Raw genomic sequence first — 14,270 nt, forward strand, 5'->3', positions numbered from 1 at the left:
TCCTATTTTTTCGCCGCGCATTTACCTCCTACAAATGCTATGTATTTGCACTTTTTATCTCGAAAAGTTCCTTCTGGGACCCCGGATATGTAGAAATGTTGAGAAAGAGAACACAAGGCAAAGTCTGCTACAGGCAGATGATAAGGTCTGAGTTCGAACGCTTAGCTCCCACTTTGTGCCGAACGCTGTCGTGAACGGCAAATTTACGCGGTGTACGCGCAGTACGAGGCTGATGTCCCCTTTACCGGAATGCCGTACGTCGCCTACATCGTTGAAATAACTGTGGGCGACGCAGCTGATAATTCGGACGACGCGGAGCATTAAGAACTACCAACAACCGCAGAAACAAGAAACATGCTGCACCTGCTCTTCAACATCATCATCATCACCGCCAGCAGCTTGCCTACGCTCATTGCAGGGCAAATACCTCTCCCATAGGTCTCCAATTATTCCGGTCCTGTGCTACCTGTGACAACTTTTACCCGCAAACTGATTGATTTCATCTGCCCATCTAACTTTTTGATAGGTGTAACATTGAGGGACAAGAAGATAGCGGAGTGAGTCAGGGAACAAACGCGTGCTAAGGACATATTAGTAGAAATTAGTTAGAAGAAATGGACGTGGGCAGGACATGTAATGCGAAGGCAAGATAACCGTTGGTCATTGAGGGTAATAGAGTGGAGTGGATCCCTAGAGAAGGCAAGCGAGGCAGGGGGCTGCAGAAAGTTAATTGGACTCCGCAACAAGGCAGAATTTAGCTGTGGGGACCTACGTTTGATGTGATGCATTGAGCAGCTCGAGAATGCCTTTCTGGGACGAAATGCATACGCGAAATAGGCGAGCATCACGCAGTTTATTCTGCCGCAATAATAAGGATCTGTGTTTCGTACGAATTACTTGCTTTAAATTCGGAAGCTCCTGTGCACCGCGGAGCTTTTGTTACGAGCTTTTCCATCAGCGACCTGGCCACAAGTTTTCGGCATTTTGTTTACCTTGAAACTCCGCCTTATCCCGACATTTTCAGTGCCTTTTACGATTTAGAGTTTAGGATGGATTGAAATTTCAACAGAACAGCACTTAGTTTACATTGCAGCTGGTTCAGATGTTTCTTGAACAATAAACATTACACTGCTGGTAATTTCTTGCCGCCTCCAGCACGTAGTTGCATTCGTTCAATGAGCAACGCTTTCATCAAAGCCTCCAGGCCTTCATCACAAAAATATACAGGTGTGACTCAGCGACATGCATTTAATGGCGTTAGCACTAGCGCTTTCTTCTATCGTATCATTTTACACTGCATTCCGCGCTGCTTCGTGCGTAATGCTTTGACAGCGCAAATTGCTTTTACGGAACCCCGATTATAGATAGAAAAGACATGGAAAACTGGTGGTCTTTTGGGGAAGCAGAGTTTCGAATAGAAAAGAATACAGCACTTGCGAAGCTTAAGTGCGTGCTAGATGAGTTTTTCTGGCCCGGGAAAGTCAGAATAACTCCAACGCTGTTGGTATTCGGTTCGCAAACGCTTTTTGTAAAAAAAACAGCGTAATCTGTGCCCGATGCTAAAACCGTTTTAAAACACAAAACCTCGCCCACCAATCAGCCCACTGGTGTAGGCTATTGCCGTTATCTCTACTATAATGTACTGAGGCTGGCTTCAGGGGATGGGAAGTTGGGAACGATATTGCAACGTTGCGTTTTCAGTTTCTGAAGCCCCACGCACGCGTCCCAGCGTATACGGAGGAACAGCGGCGTCGTTGTGCTCTGAACGGTATTCTGCTGACGCGGCCCTGAATTAATAGAGCGTCTTTTAGCACATGGGAACTGCAAACTGCCTCACGTGAGAAGCGGGGATTTCCAACCGTGATGAGGATAGGCTTCGAATCTAAGCGGGAAATTATTCAGACGAATCATTTCGCGCTGACCTAAGGACTTGGAAGAACCAATCAACGTTTTACTGCCTGGTGCTGCCGAGATCAGCATTCGTTAACGGTGAGATCGGATCGCACGTCACGCTTTAGCGTACCAGGCTGCAAAGAAACACTTGCAAGGTAGGAAACCGGACCCCGGAGCCTCGGTAGGTCACCCTGCGTTTTTGTGCACTCGCTATCCTGTAGGGAATATCACGGGATCTTGCACCGTATAGACACACAAAAATTAAGAAAGGTGAAAATGGTAAGCACGAAAGAGTAACGCTTCAATTAGAGCCCACCGCATTGGTTTCGGCTTGACTTAAATCGTTCGTTCATTAGAAAAATCGCAAAAAAAATGACCCATAAAAACCAAGAAGCAGGAGCCACAAGCCACGTCGCGAAATAGATTCGTTCTCTTAAAAAATGTGAACCAATCTAACGCGTCGGTTTTTCCCCCATTTCAGAAGCAGTCCGAAGAAAATCTCGACTCGCACCTGCGGGGGCTAACCTAAGAGGGCGAAGTAGTGCAGCGTAGATCCTGTTTTCCAGGAGTACCATATCCCACCTTGAAAGGAAATGGAAAAGTTTCAAGCTAGCCAGAGGAGTGCAGATAAGAATTTTTCCAGAAGTAGCTCTGCACCCATTTATTCTGCTTTTCCCTGTTTAAATGTATGTTTTTATATCAGAAATTAAAGTTTATGTTTCCGCATTGTATTTATTTGTTTTTTTTTAACTTCAGCAGCGGCGTATTCTGAGTATTCCACCGGAAATTATCCGGTTTGGTCTCTTTCTCTCTCCCTCTCTCTCTCTCGCTCTCGCTATATCATTCCCTTTTTAAGGCCCTCTACTCTTCTTGAATGACCTAAACCTTTGATCATGGTTTACAACAATGTAAAAAAATGGAAGCGCAAATCTGATTAAATTATGATGCAGGTTGAAGTTCTAGAGCTACACCTTGTGTGGGTAACCTGTACATTTATAAATTTATAAATTTATAAATTTATAACATTTATAAATTGTACATTTATAAATTTAATAAAAATGCGCGTCATTGAACCCTGAAATAATAAAGGTTGGAAATCCGCCCTCTGGAAATAAAGCAAATCTGCAAAGTAACAGCCATTCCCAAGTATTCTGGTGCATTATTTCTCCTGTGGAGAATACCTATCAGATGCAAGCGTTTCGCCTAGTTGTATTGTAGAGCTTATTTTAAAAATTATGACTGCCTGGCTTGAAACCTACCATACAGTATTTCACAGAAGCGTTTACTTAAAATTGTATTTCCACAGTTCTTCAAATTCATCTTTGCATTTTATCGCTGTTGCGAGACTTTTTAACATGAAAGTGTTTTATGCCGGGGTTCACCAAGATCGGACTGACGTCATATTCGTCACGGGAATGACATCGATTGACGCGGCTTCCCCAGGATTTGAATAACGAACTCTTTCGCCGCAACGGGAGGTAGGAAACGCGCTCCGGACTGCGCTATTAACAGATGCGTAAACAGGTCGACCAACGCGCCTTATATCCTTCCCTGCAGATGGTGCTGCCGTCTAGGAGAGCTGAAGAGAAGTATAGTGCATCATGACGTTAATGAGCGTCGACTGCGGGCGCCTCGATTGCAGCGCCTACGTGTGCGGGGGACGCGCAGTGTAACCTGCGCAGAAGCCTGTAAGGCATCGACCATGGAGTAAGATTGACGCCGACTTGCGAATGTCGCGCTCGTGGCACGGTACGCTTCTCTTTTCACTGCAGCGGACCGTGTGTTCACCAAACGATTCGCTGACAACCCGTTTGGTTTCATTCGCACGGACGGTTTGCGAGCGCCTGTTGTTTCAGTCGGATCTACGCAGTGCTCCGGCGCGTGCAATCCAGTGTCTAACGTTGATGCGTCTAGCGGTGTCCTACCGACGAAATATAAATACCGATGTGCAAGTTCATATCGATGCACAATAAACATTCAACTGCTCCTGTGAAGGCACATCTCACTTTTGTGTTTTACCGGTTCCTGTGGAAGAGGGATCTATGGCATTTTTTTTTTACTTAGCTCTCTGTTATCTGCTACTGTGGCGACATACGAATATAATTTCCCAGATACCTTAGTTATTAGCCTCTGTGCTCTGCCCCAAAGAAATGGTAATGTAGCCCTTATGCTTGCCGTAGTGGTGACAACGCATTCCAAATGTATTCTCTCTGCATGCATAATTACGTATTTTCTACAGCTTACTGTTAAGCGCACCGTAATATTACTTGCGTAAGAATACAATACTAGAAGCTTTCGGGTTGCAAACATTGGTATGACTGAGGATTGCAGACAACTTGCGTGATAAATGGTGTTTCCTTAACAAAATACAAAGGTCTCACCCAGATGCAAACGCACCTGATACATTTGACCCCGCGTGGAATAACTGCTGAGCCTCAAAAGACCACAAGGGGGGCCCTTCCTGCTGTTCCTGTTGATGGGTGAATAAAGGGCGGGAACACTTGCAAAAAAAAAAAAAAATGCATACCGCAAACCTGCGAGGTGCTCAACTGATAGGACGAGGAGGAAGTGCAGAAGAAGCGACCGAAGGGAGGCAGAAGAGGGACGGGGGGAGAGCGGAGTCACGAGAGGAGAAATCTCGGACGCCTCGCGGAGGCCGCGTGACAGCGTCGGCGCGCGGGAGCCTGCATCGACGTCGAGATAATGATGATCAATGGCGCTAATGAAGGCGATAGTTCTTCATTTGGCGCTGCGCGGTGCTCTCCGTCGGCGTCTTCCGGCGGCTCCCCGTTCCATCGACAATGACGAAAATATGGCGCTCGCTGACGGCACGCGCGCCAAGCCGGTGAGCACGCTCGAGGGAAGAGCGCCTCGTGCCGCCTCCACCGCTCAGAGGCTGCGGTAGATACGCTCCCTGCTCTCCCCGTCGCCAACGGCCAGGGTCGAAGAGAAATGAGTGTCGCCGAATATGGACGGTGTCGGCACGGAGGAGGAAGCCCGGATGGGGAGCAGTCGGCGCTGCGTCGATACTCGCCGTGGTTATCGCCGACCCAGCTACGTGCGTGGCGGCGACGTCGGCAAAATTAAAGCATCAAGGGAAGAGGGGGTAGATGAGCAGGAGACAACGCTCCAGTCAAAGGGAAAGTATCGCGAAGACAAACTTTACTTTTTTTTTTTAAAACACAATAGGCAGCGCTGCTTGGGCCGTTATCGCTGCGGCCGCGACGGGAGTTGGGCGAAGAGCGGTGGTATTGCGACACGAGATAAAAACTAGAGGGTACCCACGCAATACCGACGACGTGCAAATGCCAGCGCATTGTTTCTCCGAGGGACCACCAAATTTTCTAGCGCCAACTTTATATGTAGTATACCTCCCTGCGAAACTTAATGATCTAAAGTAAACACATGTTAGCGCATTACATCTGTGTATACTACTATTCATTTCTACCCGTTTTTTTTTCTTTTTAGGGGAATGTGCTCAGCACGAGAGCTGAGTCAGTGGCGCAGCTTCAGGAAAATGGCACACCAGAGCCTTTCATTTTTTTTTTGGACACATTATAATCAGTGACAATATATTCTTTTCAAAGCAAGGAAATTAATGCATACCTTTTATTAAAGAACCACTGCTACCCTCGGCACTGTGTTAGGATTTGCCTTTTATGTTTTCATTGTTTTGGAAATACAGAGGTATGCCCAGCGTTAATACGCCCGTCCTTCCCTACCCCGTTGTTTTTCTTTCTTCTTTTTTTTCCCCTATTTTCAGCCTTCCTCACGTGTAGGATAGCAAACTCGGTTAGCATTCTAACATTTCTTCTACCTTTTTTTCCTCCTTCTTTCGATAACATATATTCAAAACACTGTAAACTTGAAACAAATAATGAGAAAAATCTGGCTTTGCGTAACACCGGGACATATCAGTAACAGCAAACGATCATGGAAACCAAACTGTACGGCCGATGTTGTAGTAGGTACTGAATGGGAGCGAAAGCGCCCACTCAGCAGCGGCCGCTTTCGCGACGGTTTTGCTGCTAGTTTTGGCCCAAAAATGGACTTCCATGAGGGCAGGAGTTCACTCACAAAGAAAATAAATTACAGTTTCTAACCCCCAAGGGCGTACTTGTGGCTCTAAGCGGAAACATACGATCGTCTTGGGCTCTCCGCTTCAGACGTTAAACAATGCTTTTAACCATGCATTTTGATTCCGAGGCGGAATAGAGAGAAATTGTAGGTGATAACCATAAACTCTTATGCATGCGCAATCATCTGTGGGCTTGTTTAACCATACTCGGTAGGTGATATGGCTTTATGTGTGTGCGTTGTTTCGGGCACAGCCTTCGTATAAACAATGGAGTGAACCAAAACCAGAGGCCGAAAGGGCCGACAAAAACTTGCCTCTATTTGCCTGTCGTCATATTTTGTTTTTAACGTTGTTGTCACTGAACTGCTGTGCTGGTCGGTTGCGGTGTTGGAATATGGCGTAATTTATTTCCTGAAGTCACGGCGCCGTCTAGACGAGTTTGGCGAACACTGGATGCGGTCGAGCGCAGAACGAACGATTCCTTGGGGACCGAAGAGAAAGTCTTAAAAAATGAAGGAGACAAGAACAAGAAAAAAAAAACGAAAGGAAAAAAGGAAGAAATGAAGTGATAAAAATGTACGAGGCCAGGAACGTAATGGCCGTTATCGCAAGGCTTGCAGACGACACTCGAAATTGCAGTGACGTCAGCGTCCCCCCGAATGAGCACTGGCGTGAAGAGAAATTAACCCTCCCGCGTACGCTTCACGCACGTGTCTAAAATAAAACTAAAAGAACATACAAATGAGTGCAGGCTTGAATAATTGCAAGGCAAGGGATTGCAATTATTTTTTTGTGGGTGTGATCATTATTATTACTCATTTATGATTTCAACTATTAGTGTTAACTTTAGTTTTCTTCTCTAGCGCTAAAAAGGTCACTGAATCAGAGGGACTTTCAACCAGTGTTTTGAGGTTGTTTTCATTGTCCTATAAAGCTGTAGACCACGATGTTGGACCGAAAATTAATGACCCATTATGGGATCCCTACGTTTCCACTTCACGAAAGCGTATACGTTAGCACAAACACATACCGGTGGTGGAGCGCCAAAACGAGAGGGAAGAAAACGCGTAAAAAGGGCCAAGCTATTCTGCGTTTAGCTGGAGAGTTTCTGCCAGGCGCACCAGGCGAGGTTGAAAACAGCAAATTACTTTTTAAGCGGTTCAATGTTGCGACGACCACATTATGGAACGAGCCATACAAAATAGTTTTTGCGATTTAGCATCATTTCCGATCGTGTGTTCTCATTTGCGCATGAAATGAAAAAAAAAAATGCAGTGCTTCACGTAACTTTTTCTCCAAAAGTATGGTGCCTTTCGAATTCATGACATCTCGTGCGCTTAGTGTTATATCAGCCGACACTGGTCGATACGTGGGATTGGAATTTGAGCCTCAGTAACGGCGCAGCAGGTTGAAATAACACGTGAGAACTGCCGCGTTAATACGAAGCTATTATTACGTGAGCTGTTCAGGTTATTGCGGTGACTTGACTTTAAATATAGCAGGGAACGAATTTGTTTAAGTTGTCAAAATAACACTTGTTCCTTAAAATGGAATAAGTTAAACGGAATTTGAGTACACACCACCAAGTGACCCAATCAGCAAGGCAGCATCACTTCGCCTTACTTTTAAAGCGAATCTGATAGCGCTGGCTCAACAGTGTTCAATCGTGGCTGTCGTAACACGAAAAAGAAATTACTAGTGCATATTACATTGGGCATTGGGAGAAAGGTCGGGCAATGTGATTTACGAGCGATAGCTGGCAACCACTTTGGTCTCAGTGCCGAAGGCTTTTTGGACATCCATCCGACTAAACCTTAATGGAGGTATAGCTTACAGAGGCATACGCACACAAAACAAATAGGGAATTGGTGTCTTAAGCTCAAAATTTACCAAAGGGGCGACATACAGGAGAATTGCCTAATAGCTAGTAGTTTCGGCATGACTGGCACAAATCTGGGGGAATAGAATAGGCATAAAGCTACTAAAGCCTTTTATTACGAGCAATAAACCCACTTTGATTTGTTTGTCTTGCTTTACCAAGACGCTGCTGTACATCACTGGGAAAATTATCCCCGCTGGCTATACTGGAAAGATTACAGGCTACCGTAAAGTTCCCAAAGAACGCTTACCCGAAGTACAGAGATATCAAATGAAAAATTCGGGGTCGGCGATTTTTTGGGTCAGGTCCGAAAAACTGGAAAGAAGTGGCCCCCGCCAACCAAAAACAGCAAATATATCAAGAAAAAAATACCAGATGGGTTAACTTACGGCTTAAGTCCGGAAAGGACAAATAAGTGTCCGAATCAACACATGAATAGATGATTCGCGTTTATTTTGTTCCCTCACCGACGTAAAATCCATCATTTCAGGGGGTTGGCGATCTTGGAGTCATTTATTGAATTGAATATTGCACCCGTACTAAATGAGGATGGGCGTTCGCTGGGAACTTTAGGGTAGATGCAGGCGGGAAAAGAACACACCAGCGTGTGTAAAGTTATACGCCTGTTAGAAAACTACGTTGGGGCTTAATTATCCCCGGCCAAGTGCATCAATTTCTAAAATATAGTGTTTTTTGGAGCCGGTGATGACAACTTAAGACCTCATTTACTATGCTGCTTTCATGAGAGAGGAGAGAACAAGGAGCACACAACCAAAACAAAGCAGACAAACAAAGATCGCATTTACCTTCGCGCTGAAGATGAGCTAAAGACGGTGCTGATGATGATGGTGAACTTATGATGGTGAAGTTATGGTTGTTGCGCAGTGCAGAGCTGACTTCACGGGGCAAAACTTTCAACGATATTGCTATGTATTTTTTCTCGGCGAGCCTGTCGTGGTCGTTCTGTTTCCCTGGCATGATATCCTTGTTTGAGACGAGTCTGTCCTTTTCAATCAGCGTCCCCAGCCACTGCATGCAGATAGAGGAGATTGGCTGCTACGCCTCTCTTCAGAGAGACGGCTCTGTTTCGCACAACGCATCTCGTAAACACGTTCTTTATATTTCTTGCGCTGTGTATGAGGCTCACCCTTCAGGGGAAAGATACAAGAAACACCGCGTTCACACGTGCAGGGATAAAATAACGAATCATACATCTAAGTAACATCCACCCATGATGTGCTGAAACAGGTGGTTTCTTTCTCTAATTAAGCGGCAATTCACAGAACATGCCAAATTTCCCCACCCCTTCATTAGGCGTATTGCCTTCTCCTTGTACCTAGTGTTCTAACAGAAAAGCACGCTCTACAGGTGCGAAGTACTCGCGGAATGCCGACCGAAATGCGTTTACAACTTCGCCGCGAAAATCAACGGCGTACGTGAGCTCAGCCCACATAAAAGACCGAGGGCGGATTGAACTAGTCTGCAGCCCTCTGCCACTGCTCTAGTTAGAATCGAGGTTCACCTTGCACCGCCCACGTGTACTTGGGTCCCATGCATCCTTGGGTGTTGTACCTTGGGCGAATGAACAAATTTTATGAATGTGTGAATGTCAGCTATGTGAATGCGAGCTGTCATATTCATGCTGTTATATTCAGAGATGATAATCACTGCTACGCTGATGCTTATACTGGCGTAGTTCCCTAGTGCCCACAAGAAAAAGAGTGAGTACGAAGGTGTGAGGGTTGGCATGTTTAATTACACTGCATATGGAAGTAAATTTCCAGAACGTGAGAAGAAGAAAAAAGTGCTTCGGCATGGCAAAGGAATTTCACAAGCACGTGTTTAATCTAACTGCCGAACAAAACGAAGCAACATGAGTATTGAAGCTATTTAAAAATAACTACCAATTCTGCTATTGCTTTTATTTTCGCTCATAAGAATCTCGTGTTGCTCAAAGAGAAAAAGGAGCGATAAAAAAAGAAACTGTAAAATTTTTTTTAAAACCACCTAACATCGTCCGTTATAGCAAGGAAAAAAAGAGAGTAATGAGAAATGCCGTCAGAAGAAATCTCAATATCTCCAGGAATCGGAAATTTCCGGGCTACAACGGGTGAGACACGAATAAAAATCGTCGACTCCAAGCGCAACAGCCATGCTCCAATTTTGTGCTTAACGCTCGGCAGTCAAAAACACAGCCCCACACAAATGTTTCATGCAAATGAAGGCTGTGTTCACAAACTGACTCAGCTTTTTTTCTCCTTTAAAGAAAAAGCGACGAAAAAAAGTAACCTCCGAGTAAGCCGCGCTTTGCACGTCGCGGGCAAAATAAGAAAAATCTGGACGCGCGGCGATCCCGGAAAAAGGGTCTTTAGGACTCGGCGGGCATAAATAATGCCAGTAACGACCCGGGTTCCTTGCTTGTCGCCCGTGTTGGGGCGGAAAGTGGCGTTCATGCGATCCCGCGACCAGGTTAACGCCACGGTCGGGGTGTATCAAAAAGGCATTAAGGTCCCCTCACCCTCCTTTTCCCTGTCCCTAGAAACAGAATGCTTGCACTTTCAGGTGTTCCATGGCGCTCGCACTCGTATTGTTAACAGCGCATATTGATAGGGACTACTTCAGACGCACCCCAGCTCTAAAACAAAATTGGTGGTAAACTTGAAATTACGCGATTGTACTCCGAAGCGCAGTGTATGCGCACACGCCGTAATATATTTTCCCAAAAGAAAACGTAAAGAAACTTATCAAAACGGAATACAAACACTCAGACGTGCTTTCGACATTTCCCTTCCCCAAAATAAAATCAAAATCCCGACGCAAGAAGGGAGAAAAATAAATTCCAACGTGCTGGACAGGATTCTCAAGCACGACAGAAAATGTAGTGGAAAGCCTCGTAAATAAACAAGGGACGAATGTCGTCGTGCGCTGCTTATTCTACCATCTTTTTACAGCTTGGTTTTGAAAACGTCCCTGCCATTTATTTCTGCAGAGAACTAAAAGCGTTGCCCTCGACGCAAAAGCGTGACAGAACCGGGAAATGGACAGTGGAGTGGAAAAACGTCACAACTGAACCCAACGTGGTATAACTAGTTCCCTAACCGAAAACACTGAGGGGCGCCTGAGTAGCTCAAAAAAAAAAAAGGGTAAAAAACGGGCTTCTGTGTCGAAGAGTGCACCACGATGGGCAAGTTTTGCAGCCTTACATTACAGGTTCGAAATTTAAACGAGCGTTACAAATCATGTCATACGGCTAGTCAGGTGGTCTCTCAAAGTGCGAATGGCGCAGGCGAACCAGCAACAATGCCAGCAACATAACAATGTCACTGCGGGTTTGAAACTGCGCTTTTGGTGAATACAGAGAGACAGAGAGTAAGAAACGGAAATAGCGCACAATGCGGCGCCGCTGGGTTGCTCGTTTGTCCTGCTGTAAAAGATCCGAATGCTTCCAGCAGAGAAATCGCTTTCTTCCCTGCCTCATTCATTTTTTTTTCCGAGAGAGAAAAAGAAAGTTTCTAAACATGAAAAAGAACACAACAGAATGCGAGGTCGGTGAAACAACCCGGATAATGCGTTTGTTGTGATGGTAGTATTGATTTTTCAATGCTTTTGCAGTAGAGGGAACATCGATACCTCGAAGAAAATCAAGTGACCAGCAGTTAGCAGAGAAAGGTATGGTTGCGCAGGGTGCTTAGTTTTCCATTATGTTGTTTTGAAACCAGTTCTTCAACAGCCACCTTTGTCCCGAATCTTTCCACTTTTTCTAACATACGCACGCTTTGACTGTAAAAATATTAAAGTTGGGCCACATTAATTTTGTATTTATTGATAAACTTCCCCTCAATTTTCTCTTAATTGTTTTTCGTAAACCCCTGCGCTGCAGTGCCCTATACAGTTCAGTGTCTCCTCAGAGTAAGTGAAAAGCGCAAGTATTGCCTTAGCTGCTGGGAACGAAGTCAGCAGATAAACAATGCGACAGGTCCATTCTTTCACGGCACCGTCAAATGACGCGAACGCTTTCAAAGACTCCCAACAGTCCACACTCCAACCCCCCCCCCCCCTCAACCCCTTCGCTATTACTTTATCCAAACGTCGGCGGGGGCAATCGCGGGAATATTTTATCGAAGGGAGCTGCGCGGCCCCCCGTGTCGTCATTAAGAGACCCTGGCCGCTGTTGAGCTCGTCTTCCTAAATCACTGAACCGAACCAAAAGCCCAAATCGCGTGGGGCCTCACGCTGAAAGGAACAGAAAGACGGAGGGCGAGCGCGGAATGGAGAAGGCGTGTCCTGTTATCAAAGTTAACTGCACTGGCTATTAGCGACACCGGAACGCCGGAAGCGCGGAAAGCCGCTCCCTGTGCGCCTGGCACGATCCATCAGGAAGGCAGCACGTGTATGGGCGCAAGTGCGCGCTAATTCTTTCCGACAGGACAGCGCGCATAGCGCGGGACGTCCAGGCGAATGCGTCAATGTACCGGGAATGCATTTATCCGCATTACTGAGCCAGCCATTAGGCTCGCTGGCGCAATGTTCGCTCATTGAGCGGCGAATAATGTTCGACCATGATCACGACAGCGGCCCCAACTTTGGAGCCTATTGAAGCCCGAAGCGCCCTCCCCTTGGCCGCTGTAGTCGACCTACGCAGAAGCGTCCAGGATGTAAAACAAGCAACGATTAAGAACGATACTTAGTAAAGGAGTGACAACATTCTTTTCTCTGTCGCCGGTATTTTTAAACGCATTAGCATTTATAGGGCGGTATTTGGGTGATATCGGCGAAGGCAGAATATCAAATAGTCACACAGCAAATGCCCATGTGTTCACAGTGGATCGTTTGGAGACCCACATCCTGCGAATATGCCGCTAAGACGACCACATAGCGGTGCAAAAGGTAACGTTGTTCATACCTAAATATAATTAGGTATGAACAAACTAAAAAATGGGTGTTGAATTCAAACTTCTTTTTAGCAATTGTTCTTTGGTCTCTCTGTATCTTGGGTTACAAGTTATATTTCTTGGTAGGAGTAGTGATTGAGAATTAAAACAAATACTCTCATTAAGAAAAATACTTACATGGGCCACGTCTGGATGTAAAATATCGCGGCGAATGTACAGGAACCTAAGCTGGAGGTATCGAGTTTTTCTACTGTGGTGATGCGGACTACGTGAAGGCAGGTGAAGCCGAAAGAGCAGAAGTGTCCTTCTGCGGCTGTTTACGCTGCATAAAAAAATACTTGTCGACGTTTCCTTTCACAAAATTTTGACCAGGAGCGTGAGTAAGCAGAAACTATTTATTTGTGCCCCAATGTTGTTTTTTCTGTCACGGCGAGCAGAAGGGTTCGATTCGCGGGAAAAAACGTTTTCTTTTCTGTATTGAGCTCAACTACAGCAAACTCGTGTGGTCTGGTCGGTGATGGTAACAGACTACGAAGGAAGAAAAACTACTTGTTGGACGGTATACCATTTCCGCAGTAATAGTGAGGGGTTTCGAAAAGATAAAAAAAGTCTCAGAAGGTCAAGTGGATACGCAAAACCTGTGCGAGAGCCCTCGCATATGCGGCCAGTTTAGAAATGCTGTCTTTTTGCCGGGGAATCGATGCGTGAAAAAAAGCTGCATTGTTCACAGGGGCTATAACTCGAATAAGGTCTGACAAAGTTCAAGTGACGGCAAAGAAATCCCCCCGATTTCTCCTGCATTTACGTCAAATACCTGAAGTGAGGTAATTGGCGCAAATGAACGTTTTCATGAAACCCAAAAGATGTTTACGTAAAGTTTCCCTCCCCTTCTTGAAATTCGAAATGAGACAAATGTCTGCATCGTACTTTCTTTTCCCAAGAATAAACTAGATTATCAGTTGAGGCACAATAACAGCTTATTTGTGAATATTGGTGTGGCCATTCACCTCCCCCCCCCCCCTCCCTACCCAAAGCGTCCTCGATGCTAGCCCTATACGGATCCTACTTAGCATGCTAAAAATATCCGCTCCTGCCGCACCTCCACCGCGAGCTCGCTGCGCATCCACCAATCGACAAGGAACATGATTCCCCATTTCTGATTCCGGCCAGAGATATGCGATTCAATTTAACGCTGATATACCCACAGCTGACAGCCCAAGTCGTGTTGGGCGGTAAGTCTTTTTCGCTCCTTCCAGCACATTTCGGCTGACCATCGTTTTCTGGAATGAAGAGCCACGGGAAGCTCAATTAGCTCAATGAGGGCTTTACCAGGAAAGGATATTGACTTGCTCCTCTCCCAACTAATTAAACTGCCGGACTCCCAATGCTTTCCATGGATAGGGCCTTCCTTTCGTGCCCATCACCCGAGTGGGCTTGAAATATTTGCCCGCGGCGCTGACAAGTTATGGTTCGCCACGTCGGAACTCCAGCAGACTACGACTCAAGGCTCTGCCCGTTATTGACATAG

Source organism: Haemaphysalis longicornis, unplaced genomic scaffold, assembly GCF_048455015.1.
Source record: "Haemaphysalis longicornis isolate Haplotype H1 unplaced genomic scaffold, Haemaphysalis longicornis Haplotype H1 scaffold_4, whole genome shotgun sequence".
NCBI classification, from domain to species: domain Eukaryota; kingdom Metazoa; phylum Arthropoda; class Arachnida; order Ixodida; family Ixodidae; genus Haemaphysalis; species Haemaphysalis longicornis.